Source organism: Suricata suricatta, chromosome 2, assembly GCF_006229205.1.
Source record: "Suricata suricatta isolate VVHF042 chromosome 2, meerkat_22Aug2017_6uvM2_HiC, whole genome shotgun sequence".
Taxonomy (NCBI): domain Eukaryota; kingdom Metazoa; phylum Chordata; class Mammalia; order Carnivora; family Herpestidae; genus Suricata; species Suricata suricatta.
Genome location: NC_043701.1, coordinates 76,238,399 through 76,243,239, shown reverse-complemented (window position 1 = coordinate 76,243,239; position 4,841 = coordinate 76,238,399). Strand labels below are relative to the sequence as shown.

General features: G+C 35.2%; 1 non-coding gene across 1 annotated transcript; it reads left to right on the top strand.

The window, feature by feature from the left end:
- Positions 1–933: 933 nt before the first annotated feature.
- Positions 934–1,036, top strand: LOC115286105. The gene has a single exon (XR_003905864.1). It is a non-coding gene; the product is annotated as a U6 spliceosomal RNA (small nuclear RNA).
- The last annotated feature ends 3,805 nt before the right edge of the window (positions 1,037–4,841 follow it).

Genomic DNA, 4,841 nt, shown 5'->3' with positions numbered 1-4,841 from the left:
GTCTGAGAACTCCTTATCTCCTAATAGGTCAAATTATTCATAGAGTAATAGTGTAAAGAACAATTGTAGGGGTTTTTTTGTTATGGTTTGTCCATTTGTAGGACTCAAAATATTTTGAAAAGTCAAGGTGTTTATTTAGTAAACTCCCAGTCACTTTGGGCCAGTTCTTATTTCTGGAAAATGACTCTTGAGAGTTGGCTTGTGTCAGTTCTTACAAGGGAGGAACATCTGTTAAACGATTTTCTTCTTGGCATTTACAAAAATAGCTTTCAAGTTGTTGTTATGGTAGTTTTAAAAGTAGAATATTTTCTTTTTAGTCTTTCTCCAAAACCAGTCTCTGGTGATCCAGCATCAGGGGCTATATCAGCATTTTCTGTAGCTCTTTGACTTGGTTCTGGCTGAGATGATCATTTGCAGACCTGGGCTCATCCGTAGGCACATCCATTAAAACAACTAAATCTATAATCGAGGCTGAAACCTCACTAGTTTCCTTCATTTCCGTGTAGCCCTCCGTGTCTCCTCTTTAACGCTTCCCTAGAAAGTTTTCACATGAAACACAGCTCAGTCCAACAAGCTTTCCTTGTACTTTCTCTTGTCTATGTATTTTTAGTCATTTTCTTGACTAGTCTGGTAAATGACATTTGTCTTCATATACTGCCTTATCATTGAAACCAAGCAAGCTGCTCTCCTAATTCTGGTTACTTCCACTAATTGCTCAAAGTGACTGCTTTTCTGTCTGTTGTATTATTAAAGGATTAATTTCCCACTGCCTTCCTGTACCCAACACAGTTGATACAGCATTTTTTTTTAGAGTGAAGTATAAAAATACATACATAGTTTGGGAAAAAAAAGGAAACAAGGAAGATGAAAGGAAGAAGAAATGATTCAATTGATATTAGAAATTAAGGTGTCTTCCAAATGTTTGTCTTGTGCTCACTTTGGCAGTGTATATACTAAAATTGGAATGATACAGAGAGGATTAGCATAGCCCCTGTGCAAGGATGACCTGCAAGTTTATGAAGCATTTCAAATGTTTCTATCTCTTCTCTACATAATATAGCGAAAGGCCATTTATTATATCTTACCAAGGAGAATAGAAATAATTAAATGAATAATATTTATTTAGTTTTCAAATTGATTTTTATTGATGGATATTTATAAGGTGCAATATGTTGGTTACAAGAATAGACTGGCTCTGGAAGTATTGATCATATATACATTAATATGATAAATAAATAAAATATAATCATAGAGACTAAAACATTTATATAGAGACAAGAGGGGCTTAAATTAGTGGTAGCACCTTAGTTGAAATAAATGGCAAGCCTTAGTGTTAGAAGGTTACCTTGACCCTAATTTATGAATTTGCTATTTGGTTCCTTTTGTTGCATCAGGATTTTATATAAAAATGCAGATCAAAAGGTAGAGTAATATGGTCTTACAGTATCACTTTTTTGTCCAGAGCTGGAGGCAATTTTTGGATAATAAAAACTTCTTCTTTATACTTGGAGTGAGCAGGATAAGAATGGATAGAATAATTATTTTCTTTTCCTAGAAAAGAGTAAAATAGAACTACTCTCTGGGTTTCCAAAATCTGAATACCATGGTTGGAAATTGCCCTTCTTTAAAATATAATTCTCCTTCTTAAAAACTGCCTTGATTTCAAAGCTGCAATGTGGCAAAAAGAATATAGTTGGTCAGAGAAAATTTATTAAGTCATATATGATGGCAAATGTGTAGGAAACAGTTCGTAGGTACTGGGCGAGTTAAAGGTAAGCTTGATGAAGGGTTCTCTACATTCACTCTTCAGCTCTGGGATTCATTTCAACATAAAATAAGTCTTCCAAGTTTGCTCCCTTCCTTCTACCCTGTTGACCTTCCAAGGACTTCTTAAGTGATGTTAAGCCCATATCTACCTTTCAGGGCAGGAGTCTTCATTCAGAAATTGGCTTTCTCCCATTTGTTCTCTAAAGATAAAGAATCTTTATTTTATTTTAAATGTAGCTGTTAAGGGTTACTGGTCCCATTGGAGATTTCCTGATAAATTTATGTGGAGCCTATTTCATAGAGATCTATGTTGTCCTATGAGGAACACGTTCTTAACACAAATGGTTCACTAGTGCTGAAATGTCAGACATCTGTAGCAGATTGATGAGAAAACTTGGGAATGTGAGAGCTTTGGGCATTTTAAATCAAACAAATAAGTAACCTCATGGGACTTACTTTAGGCATGCTTCCTAAACTGACAATCTGACACTGTATACTGGTTCTAGAAAATGATACTGTGCTGAATCATATTCAGGAGTATGGAGAATTATCATGTTAATAATCCCAAATGAATCATGCCTCCTGTTATCCATGTCCCTGTATAGTTTTCTGTAGTCACAATGGGCTTGCTTGTGTGACTTGATTTGGCCAGTAGTTCAATAACAAATATGAACATTTGCTTGCACATGGTGGTTTTTCTCTTGAATCCCAGATTGCCCAAGATAGTCTGCTTTATAAGCCAGGTAGAGGAAAACCAAGGCACTCTATTCAATACCACCAGCCAACGGCCAGCATGTGGCCCTGTGCAGTCAACCATCCTCCAGCTGACTTGCCAACTGATTGCATCTGCATGAATGAGTCAAGTCAGCATTGCATGAGTTTTGCCTAAATTTCCTGTCCAAACAAATGTAAGAAGATAAATCATTCTTGGTTTAAATCAGTAAGTTATGGAATAGTTTGTTCCTCATCTCAAGATAACCAATATTTATCTGCTAGAAAGTGCATTGGCAATTTACCCCAAACCAGGTAACTTCATCTCATTATCCCTAGAAAGATGTTGGGTAAATTACATTCTCTGAGAAACAGTTAGCTAATAAAAAATAGGACTAGTTGTAGTATCTTTCTGTGTGGATATATATATATATATACTTAATTATAGAGGTCATTTAGTTTGTTCATTACTTTTCCAGAGACAGATATTTGTGGGAGTAAATGATTTACTCAAAGTCACAAAAATTACTAGTTTGTAGAAATTTCTTTCTTTTACATAAGTAATAAACACTTAAGTCTTAAATGATATGGGATAAGAGGATGGTCATTTGCATTTAAAAAAAAGCAAAAACCTAAAATGCCCAGGATTAAATCTGACAACAAAGGAACAACACGAATAACAGGGATTTCTTGGAGGAGTAAAAGAAGACTGGAATAAGTGGACAGGCCTGCCACTGTCCTCGAAAGACATGCTATTTGTTTAGATGGCAATTGTTTCCAAACTCATACATTGAATTTCAGTCAACACTCTACATTTTTGTTGTTTCTAGAACCCCAATGCTGATACTGCAGCTCATCTGAAAGAATAATGAATGAAAATGACCAAGAACTACACTTAGAAAATAGAACAAGAAATTTATGTAAAAGATAAAAACATTGGAGAAATAAGCTGTGAAGCTATTGTAATTGAGGTAGTATAGTTCTGGCATTCTCACCCTTAGGTAATGTTCTTGCTTTCTATTCCATTGTGGAAAAATAGAAGCAATTAGAAAAGAATTTCCATTCTTTCTACTACATATGCCAATGTATCTACATCTGTATCTAGAATCTTTGTCTCTTCTCCTGTCACCATGGATAAACAGTTCATGTTGGTATCCAATATCAACACCTTTATTTTATAGGGGCGCCTCTCTGGCCTGTCAGACTTCACTTTAACCATAGTTTATTCTCTTGCAGAATCAACATTCCTGCTCCACTGGATTATACTAGTATACTATTGTCCTGTTACTTTTCTTGTCCTGTTACTTTTCTTGGTTTAAAAGAAGGGAGAACAAAAGGTCTACCCTGACCCCTTATTCTCTTCCAGGTTCTATTCTACTTTTCTTTCAGCAGAACACCTCTTAAATTTCTGTAATCACTCATTTCACTTTTCTTCTCATTCTGGAAATCATTGCAGTCTTTGGTGCATGCCACTTTATCAAAATTGCTCTTGTCAAATGCATGTGGGACTTCTTTTTTTGGAAAAGATGGTGTTAAATTCTAGGGCTTCAGTTTACTCATTGTATCAGCAATCTTTACCACTGCTGATCACTCTTACCATGTTGAAAGATGGTCTTCATCTGGATTTTAGGAAATGATGTTATCTTCATAACCTGCATACAGTCTCAGGGCTTTAAACAATAATAGCCATCCATTTGTGAATTTCAAAGCATACCTCTAGCCTAGACACCTTATCCAGACTTCAAACTCCATCCATCCATCCATCTGTTCAGTATACTCCATTGGATGTCTAGTGGACATCTACAACTTAACAAGCTCAGACTCAAACTCTTGAACTGTGACAGCCAAGGCTCATTTCATAGCCCTCTCCATCTGAACAAATGACAATTGCATTCTTTCAGTTGAATAGACCCAACATGATTATGATATCTTTCATCATATTTATTCTTCATATCTGCAAATACTGTTATTTCACATTTGCAAATGCTTATAAAAACTCCTCCATCACTGTCATCCTCATTCAAATCATCATTTCTCTCCTGAATTACTGCATAACCCATAACTTGTCTTTCTTCTTAAGCCATCCACACAAAGTATATCTCAACTAATCTAAAATATCCACACTAAAGGAGTCATCTTACAATCAATATAGCTATGTCTTTTTTCCTGAGGAAGTAGAAGCAGATGTGTGTTCAAATTCACATTCCACTATTTACAGTATGACTTAGTACATCATTGAACATTTTTAACCATTGCTCTTTTAAGAAATGTGTATGTCATTTACTCTCTTGACCCCACAGAGATTTAGAGGGCATTAAACAAATACAAAATCACATCTGTATATGTGAAATTTATAAAATTCT